Here is a 16466-nt window from a genome sequence, read left to right as displayed (position 1 = left end):
CATATATTCCCTTTCCTACCAAACTGACCTATTTCCTGCTCCCCTTACAAGGTACAACTGATTCTTTTCACAAAATATTTCCTATGTAGTGTCATCTGCTTACATACAATGACCAACATACTCCAGCTCCTTTCATATTGATTAAGGACTTGTTTTGTATTGTTTTATACCTTTGATTGATTCAAATGCTTTGAAAATTGGGCCTTCTCCAAACTTAACCCTTCTCAGCATTACAAGGATCTAAGACATGTCCAGAGGCTTTGTGATGGAAAATGCTATCCACAGCCAAAGAAAGAACTACCGAAGTTGAATCGCTATCATTTTTTTTTTCTCTTCTGTTGAGTTTTGTTTCCCCTTTCTGATGGTTCCTCCTATTGGTTTTAATTTTTACTTACAGCTTCACTAATGTGAAAATGTTTAATAGGAATGTAAATGTATAGCCTATATCAGATTGTGTGCCATCTCAGGGAGGGTGGTAGGGAGGAAGGGGGAGAAAAATTTTAAACTCAAAAACATATGGAAGTGATTGTTGATAAATCAAAATAAATTAATAAAATTTAAAAAAAAAATAAAGAAAATTGGGCCTTCTGTGTTTACATTATTTGTGGCAAGGTTTCTATCCCTACCTTTTCATCAGTTTTCACCACTCAATTATATTCCATTGCATTTACATACTATATTTTGTTCAGCTGTTTCCCAGTTAGTTTCCAGGTATTTGACACAAGTACAGTTATTAATATTTTTATAGATATGAATTTTCTTTAATTTCTTTCATTTCTTCCAGTTAAAAATCTAATAGATATATTGTGGGAATGAAGGATATGTAGATTACTGACTTTTCAAGTAGAGTTCCAAATTGCTATCCAGAATGGCTATATAAATCCATAGCTACACCAACAGACCATTAGTGAAAAATTTATACATAATCTCAATTTACACATAATTAAAATAAATATTGAGATCAAAATTATTAAAGTCAAGTTATTGACTTTACAATTATAGGTACATTAATCATTTTCCTATATAGTTTTGATAGTAGAACTTTATCAGAGAACTTGCTGCAAACAGCTTTTCCCTCCTAGGCAATTTTTTTCTTGCTTATTTTAGCTGTACTGATTTTGTTTGTGCAAAACTTTTCCAATTATATGTAATCAGAATTGACAATTTTATCTCCTGTGATCATCCCTATCCCTTATTTAATCAGGAACTATATATACCCTTCTTCATAATTGTTAAAAGTATATTCTTTCCTGTTCCTCTAATTTGTTTATGATATGACCTTTTTTATCTAGGTTATGTACACATTTGGAGCCTAACTACTTTTTAGTCTGCTCAGAAGCTTTTGTATAACAGTGAACTCTTACCCAGCATTTGGGATCTTTGAATTTATCAACTCAAACACTACCTTCTACCAGAGGCCTTTTGGGTTCCTTCCTCCACGACAGTTCCTATAGCCTTCCCTTCTCACATTATCTTCAATCTACTCTGCATGTATCTTGTATATAATTAATTATTTACATTTTCTCCCCTACTAGAACGTGCACTCCTTTGAGGCAGAGACTGTTTTTGTCTTGCTTTGCTTATCAGCACTGAGTGCATTGTCTGGTATATACTAAGTACTTAACAAATTCATTCTGATTGGCTAATTATTGACCACAATGCTACTATGTTTGTTCATTTCTGGATATTGCGTTCCTAATCTGTTCCAGTCATCAATTTTTTATTTTTTTATACAATGAGGGTCTGGATTTGATGGCCACTGTGGTCCCTTCCAGCTCGAAATCTATGATCCTATGAATTGAGTCAAAATTGGCCATTTCTTACTTTGAAATATCTTTCATATTATCTCACCCTTCCCTTTGCCAAAGAATAAAATCATTCTATTTGGTTGTATATTGTACTTTTTTAATCCTGAAAATTAATTATACTTTCCCCTTTCCACTTCTATTTAAAAAGAGTTTATAAAAAACTTCTTGATTTGTTCTCTGTAAATCAGACATCTATAAGTTTCAAGTATGTAGTTTTATGCTTTAATAACTTTTAAAGCTTAAAACTGCACTAAGACCTTTGGAACACCGTGTATAAACATTATGGGGGAGGTTAAGAACAAACAAAATGTGTTGGACCAGAGCTTTTAGAGATTATTGTTTTCTGCAGATCTAACTATAAATATTGTACCATATTAGCAAGAGGATGATAGGAATCTCCTCTTCAGGTACTCTCATCACCACTGAAGATTACACTCCATCCACGCTTTCTCTGACATGATTCTCATCCATGACCTTCTATAAATCTCCAGAAAGGATCTACCCAATATATCTGAGTCTTTGTCTAGATTCTTGAATGTTTTGTAGATATAAGTGCAATACTCAGCCTGTCTAAAGGTGAATTCTCACTCTTACTACATGACATTCTTTTCTGGTCACACATGAATTCTATTATGTCTTTTATACTACTGATTGCCTACACATCATCATTGCTAATTTGTTGCAGCCTACCCCCATCATGTGCCTTCCCATCGACATTTGGGACTCCCACAGTTTTGACTCTTGTGTAAGATTATGGTTTTCCAGGATAGAATCATATAGCATCCCTTGGGGAATGTTCATATTTGATGTTTTGGTGGCAGTCCTGAAGTCTCATAGAGCTCCAGGCCCTAATGTCCTTCCAGCTGCTCACAGGACGGCTCAACGTCATTTCAAAAATAAATTCCTAAATCAAATCATCTCCAGATATCCTTTTACAATTACTAAATAATCTCTAAAAATGACAAATAATTATAGATATTTAATCCTCTCTCATGAATTTTAAGAAAAGAGCTCTAAAATGAGAAAGCTCTCCATTCTGATTATACTTAATATACATAAAATAAATTCCAATCTTTTTTTTCTTTTTGATTCCCCAAAATATTATAAAATGCTAGTACTGCATACTATCATGTAATCTTATCATTAGCATTACATACACACACACATAATTTTGCAGTGGAGTTAAGGAACACTTGTGGCCCACTCAAAAACAATTTTGCACTGTTGTTTATTTATAATTTATAAAAATTTGAGGCTTAATTAACATCAATACTCAAGTTTTTCTATTACGGTAATTCTAGCCTCAAGTGAAAATGTGAGGTAAGCTAAATATCTTTGACCACCCTTAGTCTTCACATTCTCACTATAAGAGCACTAGACATGGAATTAGAAGACTCGATTTTGAGTCCTGGTTCCAACATTTGCTTAGATATGTAACCCTGGACATGTCATTTATCCTTTCTAAGCTTCAGATTCCTTATAGGAAAAATGGGTGTAATAATATTTATACTAAGTTGAAGTTGTGAAGATGAAAAAAGATAGCACTTATAGAAGCACCTTCTTACCATAAAGCACTATGTAAATGTAAGTGATCGTTATTAATATCATCATCATTATGTGGTACCACTTCCTTTTTCTAGATTATAGTCTTGTTCTATCTGGCCTTGAACACTGTCCAATATCTTTATATCTTTTTATATGGTTTACATATATAAACCTTTTTATATTGTTTATATACATAAACCATATATATCCCTATATATGGATATATATGGCTTAAGTCTTTATGTTAATGTTGAAAGCCTTTCAATAGGAGCTCAGATTAAAGTCCCTTCTTTCTGAAATTTAAAAAAAAAAATCATAGGAATGAAAAAGTCCCTAAAAAGTTATTTAGTACAATGGTGTCAAATTTATATAGAAACAGATCCCTAAAAATTGTAGATTGGCTTTTAAAACCACAAGTTAATATTATCTATGTTGTACTGTGTTTTTACTTCTTTTGTTACACAATTCCCAATTGCCTGACACCCCCGATCTAGTATAATCACCTCCATCTTTAAGCAAGGCCTCAAATACAAGAACTAGTGGTGTTTCCAAAGACCCCAGAGAAGTCAGAAGTGTGGTAGGAAAAGATTCATATTTCAAGTAGGAGTTGGAGTAGATAACATCCACGATCTCTTCCAGCCCTTGAATTGTCTGCTCTTGACAACCTTTATTATTGAGAATCACAGAACGATAGAATCTCAGAGGTGGAAAGAACATCATAGTCATCTAGCCCGACCTATTCTGGAGGCGTGGAAAGTGGCATCAAGCCTCTACTTGAAAACCCTTCATGAAAGGAAAGCAATTCTCTCCCAAGGAAATTCATTCCATTCTTGGAGAGTTCTGATTATTAAGAACTTTTTTTCCTTGCATCAAGCCTAAATCTGTGTTTCTGGAACTTGCATCCATTGTTGCTAGCTCTGCCCTCTGGGGCTAAACACAACAAATCTAATAATCCGAATTTCACACCTCGGCCTTTCAAATGCTTAAAGCTTACAATCATGCCTCTCTCCACCACCACACCCCCTACCTCTGCCAAGCCTTCTCTTCTGCAGGTCTGAATCTTTCTATTCTAAGGACTCTAATGCCCTCACCATTCTGGTGAAATTCTTCTGGACATGCCCAGGCTTGTCAATGTCTCTCCTAAAATGTAGCTCCCAGAACAGATCAAAATGACTCCAGATGTGCCCTGACCAGAATAGGCTGCAGCATGACCACAAGCTCCCTAATTCTGAACCTCATGCAGGCTGGGACTGCTCAGCTTTTAGCTGCCATGTTACACTGTTGATTCATAATGAATTTGCAGGACACTCAAATACCAAGATATTTTTCACACAAAGAAAACCACAAGACTTTGACAAAAGCTTTGCTAAAAACCTAGCATTCTATGTATATGTCATTCAACAACCATTTATTATAGCAACCCTGCCTAACCTAAAAGGAAATGAAGTCAGTCTACCATGACCTCTTCTTGATTTTAAAAGCTTTTTTCCAATTAAAAAAACATTTATTTTTCTCTCCTTCCCATATCTCCCCATCTCCTGCTCAGGGAAAAATAAACACAAAACCCTTGTAACAAATATGCAGAGTCAAGCAAATTAAATTCCCACATTGACCACATCCCAAATGTATGTTTCATTCTGCATCTTGAGTCTATCACTTCTATGTCAGGAGGTGGGTAACATTGTTGGACCTTTTCTTGGTTTAGTCATCACCTCTTGCTTTTCTAGTCATAAATTCTTGTTAGACTAACCATAAGGACCTGCTTCTGGGCCCAAGGAGCTGGGGCATGATCCCATTTCCTCTCTCTAAAGGGGCCATCTGTTGTGGATACAGGCATGCAACTTGCCTGAGTTCAAAAATGGGGGAACCTAACCTTTAATGAGAGGGAGGATGAACTCTCTTTTCTCACACTTTTGGATTCATTAAGTCCCCTACACTGCAGGAAAAATTGCTTAAGATTCAAGTTTAGGTTCACATATAGGGTTTCCTCAAAAGGGGCGTTTAAAAGGTACGGTATGACTCAGGTACGGAACAAGAATTTATATACAGAAGGAATACTAAACACAGAACATTCACAGAGTGTTACATTTGGCAAAAAAATAAACCTAAAACAGGATTCAGTAACACCTCATAACTACTGGTAAAGTCCACTGGGAGGGTGAGTCTGTAGGACTGCTGGTTAAGCATTTTACTTTTCACCTCGGCTCTATACTCTTCATGGACTCCATTAGGTGAGCTTATACCTGGTCCCAAACTACTAGCAAAATGGCCAGGCTCTTGCTGATGGCCTACCTCTCCAATACAAAAGCTTTCCCTGCCATGACACCAACCAGTTCCACTCCTCTGATAACCAAACAATTAATAAACATGTATTAAATACCTACTATGTGCCAGGCACTGTGCTCAGCACTGGAATAACGTCTACTCAGTCACATTCAACAGTTCTGTGGGTGCCAACACCATTGGGTGTAGTTTGTCTTGGCCTGGTGACTTGAACTGATTGAGGACAGCTATGTGCTCTAATCCTGAGTTTCAATTCCCTGTTAATCATTGTTGTTTTATCCTTCCAAGGTAAAGATAATTTTCTTTGGCAGAGAAAAATTGAGTAGTTCTGCCATCATGCCATCCACTCTGAGCAACACCCCTTCTTCGATTTTTCCCCTTACCTCCAAAACAGCCACATACACAGACACACAGACACACAGACACACAGACACACACACACACACAAATTTATTTAAATCTCCCTTCTCTTTTTTTTTCCTTTGTGTATCTAGGCTCCATCCGATGAGTGAGACCTTGTGTCTAGACTTGTTAGAATCATATATAGTAAATGGCAGACAATGCAGAGTACAGTTACAAGTTCTAGCTGAAGATGAAGCAGTCCTTCAGAGGTTGTATGTGAAGACATTATTTTTTTCACTTCCCCATTCTCCTTTATAAATAGAAAACTGGGAATCAGGAGTGAGGGCTGGGTAAGCTGCCAACAGTTTATGCATAAGGAAGCTACTTTGGGTGGTGGCCCATTCAAACATGCTACCACAGGTATGGAATTCCCTGAAGAATCTCTCCCAAGCTCCTGGTTCCTCAGAGGAAAGCAAATGGATGGAAGGGTAGTGGAAGGTGTGCTCAGTAGAGCAAACATCTCTGTCTACAATTCTAGCAGTTATGCCCAAGCTTGTTCTTAAAAAAAAAAGTGGTCCCTGATCAAGTCAGTCAAACAATCAAGTAATCAATCACAAGCATTTATTGAGCTCTTCCTATGTGCCAGGCTGGAGGTACAAAGAAAAAGCAAAAACAATCCCTTCCCTCAAGCTTACATTCTAATAGAGGAGACAACGTGTACATAAGTTAGCACATAATAAATACAGTAGCTGAAGATCCAAAAACATCAAGCCACCATTATCATTATACCATCATAATTTCAATCATTTGGGTCTCAATGGCTTACTTATATTAAAAGTCCTCTTTAATCATGTGGACACTAATCTACCAAAAATCAATATACATATTTTGGGGAATAGAATTATCAATCAGTAAATAACAGTAGTTTGCAGTCATTTACAATTTCTTGGCGAGTATTTTTGCTTCCTCTCGCGTGCTTCTTTTTCTTACTTTTTTATGCTGTTTATACTACTAGAATCCTACTCCACTCCTTGATTGGGAAATGGAGTGACCCCAGATTTTTAAAGGCTTTGCCGGAGAAGCACAAGATATGACAGATCCTGCTACGCTAGAAAGACTTCGAATGTGGTCCCTGAACCTCCTCTTTCTAACTTTTCTTTTTACGTGGAAGGCATCTCCACATCCACATTCACAGTCAGAAAGGTATCTTCACTCTTTACTCCCTCGGGGTCCTCACCAATTGCCGTTGTCTGTCACTCGTGCCTGAAATGCACTTCTTCCTCTTTGCCTCATAGATCCTCTAGCTTCCTTCAAGGATTAGCTCATCCTGCCTACACAAGGCCTTTTCTGATTCCCCCAGCTGCTAGTTCCTCTCCTTGATCCACTGAAATATCCTATGTTTACTGAGTATAAATTTTGTATTTATTTGTACATACATACATTGTTTTCCCCATACCCTGAGGGCAGGAATTGTCTAGTTTTTATATTCGTATCCCCAGTACCTAGCACAATGCCTGATGCAAGGTAGGCATTTGATAAAGTAGGCTTGTTGATGGATTGATTAATTTACTTTGATCATCAGAACAGCTAAGTACAGAAAGGCTCAGCACCAGTAGGCCAGCCCCTAAATGACAAATTCTTAGGCCATGGCAGTTTTGCAACCAAGGAGTCATCCTGACTTTCACTTTCCCTCAGACTAAGCAGTTGCCTTGTCTTATGCATCCCACCACCATCACATTTTTATATCTGTACCCTTCTCTCCACTAACAGTCGCCATTCTGATTCAGGCCCTCATCACTTATCACCAAGACTACTGTAATAATATCCTAATTAGTCTCCTTGTTTTAGGCCTCTCCCATCTCCAGTCCACCCTCTACAATTGCCAAATCGATATTCCTAAAGCACAGGTTTGACCATGTCACTTCTCTCCTTAATAAGTTCCAATGTCTCACTACTGTTTCTAGGATAAAATATTACTCTGGCATTCAGAGCCTTTTATCACCTGCCTTCCTTTCCAGGCTTATGACAAATTACTCCCCTTTATATATGCTGTTCTAGTCAATCTGGTCTGCTCACTGTCCTTCAAACACAACATTCTATTTCCCATCTCTCAATGTCGTGTGTAGCTTTGCAAAGTCTGTCCTCCCATGGGGATGGTGCAGTGGAAAGTAAGATGGGTTCTGGAGTCAGAGGGCCTGGGTTCAAATCCATTTACTCCCTGTGTGATCTCAGGCAAGTTACTTCACTCTCTAGGGCTTGGTTTCCTCATCTGTAAAATGAGAATATTGAACTAGATGGCCTTTAAGATCCTTTCCAGCTCTAAATGTATCATCCTGTCCTTGAAATGCAGCCTTTCCTTTCTACTACCTCCTAGAATCCCTGTTGTTGTTGTGCAGTCATTCATTTGTGTCCTTTGTGACTCCATGAATTTGTCCATGGTGTTTTCTTGGCAAACATACTGGAGTGGTTTGCCATTTTCTTCTCCAAGGTGTCCTCATTTTTACAGATGAGGAACTGAGATAAATAGGGGTTAAGTGACTTGCCCAGGGTCCCACAGCTAGTCAGTGTGTGAATCTGGATTTGAACTCAGATCTTCCCGACCCCAGGCCCAGTGCTCTATCCACTGCACCATCTAGTTGCCCCCTTAGAATCCTTAGCTTCCTCCAAACCTGAGCTCAAGTGCCACCTCCAGCATGAGGCCTTCCCTGATCCCCTGTTGCCAGTTCCTTCCCTCCCAAAAAAATTACTTTGTGTACATACTATAAGTATGTAAACACATCACTTTTCCCAATAGAATGTAGGCTCCTTGAAAAGAGACTTGTTTTTGTTTCCATATCCCAAACACCCTTCACAATCTGGCTCCAACCTACCTTTCCAAGCTGATGCCTCCTCACATACTCTTTCTAGCCTAAGTGTCCTACCAGCTGTTCTGCTTACATGACATTCGACCTCTCATCTTTGTATTCTTTCAGGTTATCATTCCCCATGCCTGGAAGGTTCTCCCTCCTCACCACTGCCTCTTGGAACCCCTGGAACCTATCAAACCTTAATTCAAATACCATCTCTTAAAAGACAGCTTTCCTTATTCCTTAATCTCTCTAATCCCACATCCAGAAATTATTTCATATTTATTTAACTCTGTACATGTCATTTCCTCCAATAAAAAATAAGGTCTTTGAGAAAAGTGACTGTTCAGTTTTTATTTGTACACCTTCAGAGCTTGGCATAGTGCTTGACACACAGTAGATGTTTCCTGAATTGAATTCAACTGAACACCACAAATGTCAGTAACTCATATTAAATTAATGAGACAACCTGAGGTGGGATGAAATTCTTAGGGACAAAAAAGCATCAGAAGCGAAGATAGAGGGACAATTTATTAAGTACGCATGTGCCAGGCACTATACTAAGCACTTTATGAATATTGTTTCAATTGATTCTCACAACAATCCTCTGAGGGAGGTTGCTATTATTATCCCTATTTACAGTTGGAGAAACTGAGGCAGACAAGTTAAGTGGCTTGCCCAAGTCACACAGAGATATTGTGTTTCTGAGGCCACATTTGAATTCAGGTCTTCCTGACTCCAGTGCTTTATGCCCAGCTGTGTCCAAGAAGAGGTGCTGACAGGAAAGGTTTTTTAAAAGGTTTTAAAAGGTTTTAAAAACAGTTTTGCCTGAGGGCAGTCTTGGTTGTAGTATTGTGTAGTATTGTGAGTTGCATAACAACAGAAAGCATGGCTTCTCAAAAATTTTCATCTCCCATGGGAGCTAGCACAATGCTTTTTTTACACACTCAAAAACTCAACTGGATCTCATCAGTTCAGGACTTTCTTGCAATCATGCAGGCAGCAATCCATCCTTGTCTGCCCTTTCTACATAATTCTTTTCCATTTCCTCTCATAAGTTCTCCAGAAGGAGTCCATCCAATACTCTGGAGGCCTTCTTCTGACATTTTGAGAGTACCAATGGAACACTCAGGCTGTCCAACTGACATCGCTTGTTCTTGATATGAACAGCCTGTCTTCTATTCCTATTACACAATTCCCTGATGAAATATTTTTTTTTGATGATATCTTTTACTCCTCTTCTTTGGAGCTCCCATTTAATATTTCAGCCTTTGTTTGACCCAGTAGGGTCATTCATGCCATTAGCTGTAGCTTCCATGATTCTTGGATTTTTTATAAACTTATGTTTCAACAATCACACAATACCAGCACCAAAGAACAGGAAATTAGTTCATCAGAAACAAGATCAGTGAGGAAGACTGGTATATGACAAGCATTAGTAGAAATAAAAGTGTCATCTTCATCTCACTCCCACAAAAGAGCAGGCTGGTTTAACAACCTGCTCTCTGGAAGATAGACTTTCCAATCTAAGTTGCGTTATTAATATTGGCTCCACACTTTAAGCCCAGACAATCAGCAAAACAATAAATCAAGTCCTGATTTGTAGCATTTGTGCCTGTTTCCCAAGTGCAAATGCTCACACTGAAATTTTAACAATCGGCTCTCCTACATCTCCAAAGGCTTCATGATGGAAAATGTTTTCCACATCCAAAGAAACAACTATGGAGTTGGAATACAGATCGAAACACACTATTTGCTATTTTTTCTCTTCTGTTGAGTTTTGTTGCCTCTTTCTGGTGGTTCCTCCTATTGGTCTTAATTCTTACTTACAACATCACTAATGTGAAAATATGTTTAATAGGAATGTTTACGTATAGCCTATATCAGATTGCACACCATCTAGAGGAGGGAGGTTGGGAGAGAGGAGGAGAAAAATTTAAAACTCAAAAGCTTATGGAAGTGATTGTTGATAATTCAAAATAAATTAAATAAAAATTAAAAAAATAAAAAACAATCGGCTCTCCTGCATCAGTTTAAGCTGACTCTAGCTGCCTCCCCACTCCCCACATACAATCAGTTGCCAGACCTGGATGATTCTACAGTCCCCTTTTCTCTTCTGACACTGCCACTACTCTGGTACAGGCCCTCATCATGTCAGGCCTGGAGTATTACAATGGCCCACTGGTACCCACTGGTACTCCCTGTCACAAGTCTCTCCCTGCTCCTGTTCATCTTTTACTCAGCTAGCAAAGAAACCTTCCTAAAGCACAGGGTAGACCATGTCATTTTCTTCCTGATAAACTCCAGTGGCTCCCTATCACCTGCAGGATCAAATACAAAATCCTCTGTTTGGCATTCAAAGCCCTTCATGATCCAGCCCCCTCCTACCTTTCCAGTCATCTTACATCTTACACTCCACATTGCATCACTCTGTAATCCACTGACTGCCTTCCGTGCAGTTCTACCAACAAGACACAACATTTCTCAACTCTGGGTATTTTCTCTGACTGTCCTCCATGCCTCGAAAGCTCTCTCTCCTCATCTCTGCCTCCTACCTTCCCTGGCTTCCTTTCAATCCCAACTAAAAGTGCCACCTTCTAAAGGAAGCCTTCCCCAACCCTTCTTAATTGCTTCCCCCCCTTAATGATTTCCCATTTATCCTGTATATAGCTTTCTGTACATATCCGTTTGCTTGATGTCTCCCCCATTAGATTGTGAGTTCCCTGAGGGCAGGAACTATCTTTTGCCTCTTTTTTGTACCTTCAGTCCTTAGCATAGGGCCCCATCTATAGTAGGTGCTTAATAAATGCTTGACTGGCTGACTGACATGTAGTAAGCACTTTCTAAATCAAGCTGGGTGGTTCAGTGGATAGAGTGCAAGCCTTGGAACCAAGAAGGTCTAACATTGAATCTTCCCTATATATTTAATAGCTGTGTGACCCTGAGCCAGTCACTTTACTCTGTGCCTCAGTTTCCTCATCTACAAAAAGAATAATAATAGCACTTATCTCAGAGAGGTTATGAGGGCCAAATGAATTAATAGGTGCCACATGTTTGCCAATCCTAAAAGAGCTCTATAAATGCTAGTTATTAGTATTGCTGACTTCATACAACATCTATAGAAGATACTGAATTCCACTTCTACATATACATATATATGCACTGCTCCCACTGAGAAGAGTAACTAAGGATATACATCCCAGAGTAAAAACTTAACCAGTGTTAAATGCAAGAACAAAGTCATATTAAGTTAATTTACGCCTTGTTGATAATTTTTACTTTCCAGAAAATACAGAGTTTTGGAGCTAGAAGGGACCTCAGCAGACATCTAGTCCAACCCAGGCCCCAGAGAAATCCCTGTTATAACATTTTGGATGAGTGATCATTCAGTTTCTGCTTAAAGATCTCCAAGAAGAAAGAATCTGCCTCCTCTCAAGGCATCTCGTTCCACCTTTGAGCAACTCTAATTATTCAGAAGTCTTTCATGGGATCAAACCAAAATCCTTCTTGTTTCAATTTCCATCAGCTAATACTGGTTCCACCTTCTGAAGGAGGGAAGGGGAAAGGGTATAAGCATTTATGTAGCACCTACTACATGCCAGGCATCTCCAATAATGCAGAGAGCAACCCATCCCTGCCTGCCCTTTCTCTATGACACTTTTCTATGTCTTCCCATAAATTATCCAGAAGGGGTCCATCCAATATGCTGGAAGTCTTACTTTCTTCTGACATTTTGAGAGTACCAATGGAACACTCAGGCTGTCCAACTGACATCCCTTGTTCTTAATAGGAACAGTCTATCTTCAATTCCTATCATATAGCTCCCTGATGTACTTTTTACAAATATTATCCTACTTGATCCTCACAGGAACCTGCAAGGTAGGCACTATTATCATCTCCATTTTACAGTTGAGGAATCTGAGGTGAAATGACTTGCCTAGAGTCACACTGTAAGTGTCTGAGGCCAGATTTTGAATCAGGCCTTCCTGACAGAATGTCCTGTGCCCCTATCTACTACATCATCAGTTGCCTAAATCTCTCTAGGGCTAAACAGACCAAGTTTAATATCTCTCCCATCTGTATCTGTATCTGAAGATAGCTATCATAATCCCCCCACCCTGCCTCACCCTCTTATCAATACTTCTTTGGACTGATCCTCACATGACATGGATTTAGGGCCTTTCATCATTCTGGATGTTCTCCAGCTTCTCAATGTTATCTTAAACTGTGGCGCCCAGAACTGAACACAGTACCCCAGATATGGTCTGACCAGGGCAGTGTGCAGAAGAGTAACCACATCTTTATTCTTGAAAGTTAAGCCTCCCTTTAATGCAGTCTAAGATCATGTCAGGGTTTTTTTGTTTTTGCTACCATATCACATGCTAGCTCAGACTGAGTTTTCAGTCCACCAAAACCCCAGAGTATTTTTTTTTTCAAATTGCCATCTATTTCTTGCCTATCTCCTTACCAAGGTAGCTTCTAGGTCTAGGATGGCTAAGGGAAGATGGTGCTGGTGGGGGGGGGGGGGTGAGACCAAGAAAGCTCCCTCCCTCTCCATATCCCTTCTTCCCCCTCCTTTCTACTACTGCTCAACCTTCATGCCAACACCACACTTTCAGCTTTCACCCTCCTGAACGGATGCCAACCCCCACCCTCACCCTCGTGGGAGGGAGCCTAGAGTAGGTGCTGACCCTCCATCCTTCTCCCCCTTCCCAACAGTCACAGGTCTAGACTCCTTTAGTCCCTTGACTCAGGGTGGATATAGATACATACAAGCTGACAAAATGGGAACTAGCCACAGTGAACCTTTTTGTTGAGGAAGGAGCCACCAACTATAATTACTTATCCATAACGGTTACCCTTCAGACCCCTGGGTCTTACCATCCACCGTGCAGCTTTGTCCTAGAAACCCAGGTTGCCATCTGACCAATTACTCTGCTCCCCAAACGCCAAGCCTTTCCCCTCTGTCTTGAAGTAGAACCCTCTGGACCCAGGCCTTGACATTGTGCCCTCTACACTGTGGTGATTTGCCATCCATGCTAACCATTCATACTAAGTACCTGTGAACCTTGCCATCTACCCAGTAACTGTACCCTCCTAAGTGTATTGTCTTTCCCTATTAGAATATAAGATCCTTGCGGGCAGGGACTATCTTACTTTTGCATCTGTATACCCAGGACACAAAATAATATAGTAAGCATTTAATAAACGCTTTCTCATTCATTCGTTCATCCTATACATCTGAAGCTGATTTTTTTTAACCCAAATGTAAAACTGTATGTACATTTATCTCTGTTGAAATTCATCTGATTATATTCAGTCAAATGCTCCAACTTATCAAGATGTTTTGGGATCCAGTGTGTGGTTACCTATCCATCCCAGCTTTGTGTCACACGCAAATTTGATGAGCATGTCATCCATGCCTTTATCCAAGTCGTTGATTAAAGTGTTAAATGGCACAAGGCCAAGCACAGATCTTTGGGGCACTCCACTAGAGACCTTCTGGTAAGCTGACATTGAACGACTGATGAGTACTCTTTGGGCCCAAGCCATTCAACCAGTACTGAATCCATCTACTTGTATTATTGTCTGATCTATAGCTCTTCGTTGTTTTTAAAAGAGTAGTATGAGATATTTTACCAAATGCTTTGCTAAAACCTACAGCATGCCCTTGATTGATTGCTTAGTTTAGTAAACAAACCTATTAGAAAAGAAAATAAGGTTACTCTAGCATGGCCTATCATGACAAAGCCGCGTCATGTTGCCTTTTGGTAATCACTGCTTCCTTTTCTAGGTGCTCACGAACCATTTCTCAGTAAGGTATTTTTAAACATTCACAGTAAAGTTTATAACTGTGACTTAAAAAATTAATCCATGATGTTTATTAAAAACTATTTCTAGTATTCATCTTGAGGAATAGACCAACAGATACCCAGGAAGTGACCTACTCTGGCCTGACAGAAACCATCCACTGCTTTCACCCTCAGGAGTTCAGCCACAGGCCAATCAAGCCGCAAGATGAAGATCTACTACTGCCTCCTGAGCTTCCTGTAAACCCGGGAGGGAAACCACCATGTGAAACGCCGTAGCCAGCTGGTGACCCAAGGGAAATAGCTCTTATTTCTCAGAAACAATCAGTGTCGGGTCTAGGAACTGTACCAAGTCAGGAAACTTCTCATTAGATGCCGGTTTTAACATTAGCTTGTGTCTGTTGGTAGTGCTGGAAGCTGTAGTTGCTGCCGCCATGGCAGCCAGGTGGCACAGTCAGCGCAGCACTGGGAGTGGAATCAGGAAATCTGATTTCAAATCTGTCCTCATCCACCATATAACCTTGGGCAAATCTCTTAACCGCTGTCTGCCTCAGTTTTCTTAACTGTGAAGTGGGGATAATAACAGCACCTACCTCCCAGGGTTGTTGTGAGGATTCAGTCAGTTAATATTTATAAAGTGCTTTGCACAGTGCCTAGCACATAGTAGGTACTCATTAAATGTTTATTCCCCACCTTGTTGGTTTTTCTTTCTTTTTTTTTTTTAACCTTGTTGTTTAAATAAACAATTTTCATTTCTTGGGCAAGAATCTTCAAAGTTGGTTCCATCTAGGAAATTCTTCCTTATTTTATGTCCTTATTATAAAGGCATCTAAGTGATCCAGTGGATAGAGTACTTAACTTGGAAATAGGAAGACCTGAGTTCAAATCCAGCTTCAGAGGCTTATTGGCTGAGTGATCCTTAGCAAATTACTTAACTTCTACCTTCCTCAGTTTCCACATCTGTAAAATGGGGTTAATAAAGTACATATCTCCCAGGGTTGTTGTCAGGATGAGATAATATTTGTAAAGCACTTTGCAAACCCCAAAGTACTATATAAATACTGGCTATTATTTTTTTTTCAAAGGATAATTTAATGGTGAATATTTTTATATAGATTATTGTTATGAGTCTGTGAACTGGTAAGCTACAATCTCTCTCATTTATGAAATAATCAGAGACACACTTGTCTCTAACTCCACAGGATTATAAGATTTATGTAATAATGCCTACAAAGAAAGCACTCTGAACTACTCAATTTTTTAAAAAATCTTCTAAAAATGCACACTTTTTCAAATTAATACACACTGTATAATAACCAGATATCTTCCTGTATGGCTGTATCTAAAGACATTAATTATATCACTGATTATAAACAAACTGTTACATTAGAGATATTGCACAATCACCACTTTTTCTTTCAATCAGCTACCACCAGTCCCCTCAGCCTTTCCTTAGCCAATCGGAGCAGACACAATTCACAACAGAATCCAAAATGTGAACTCATTCATTAATTATTTCCTACAAGTCTGCCTCCTGTAAGTCTTCTTTCCATAATTACACATACACACACACACACACACAAAATAATATAGTTGCTCCCTACAAGTAACCATTGTCATGATAGGAAAAGGTAGAAAAACATTAGCATTTAAGACACTTTTAAATACTCACTTTATATAAAAAGAAAACAATACCTTCATGTCTGAAGAGTCAAGTCATACATATACCTAAAAACAAAGAATTTGTTTCCAGGTATAATCAGCAATAATAAACCACATTTGTGCCAATGTAAGATGATCTGAATTTCCTTTTGAGGTTACATGCCCAGCGC

At 39.0% G+C, this 16466-nt stretch overlaps 1 protein-coding gene across 1 annotated transcript in view; it reads right to left on the bottom strand.

The window, feature by feature from the left end:
• NFKBIZ (NFKB inhibitor zeta) overlaps nucleotides 1–16466 on the bottom strand; it is a 48190-nt gene extending 31724 nt beyond the window's left edge. Inside the window, exon 1 of the mRNA XM_078146668.1 lies at nucleotides 16330–16466. The gene's annotated coding sequence lies outside the window, so the exon portion shown is untranslated. The remainder of the gene's footprint in view (nucleotides 1–16329) is intronic.

Source organism: Phascolarctos cinereus, unplaced genomic scaffold (genome assembly GCF_003287225.1).
Source record: "Phascolarctos cinereus isolate Bilbo 61053 unplaced genomic scaffold, phaCin_HiC Scaffold_726;HRSCAF=1367, whole genome shotgun sequence".
Lineage (NCBI taxonomy): Eukaryota > Metazoa > Chordata > Mammalia > Diprotodontia > Phascolarctidae > Phascolarctos > Phascolarctos cinereus.
Note: the sequence above shows the minus strand (reverse complement) of the source record. Positions and strands in the feature narration are given on the sequence as shown.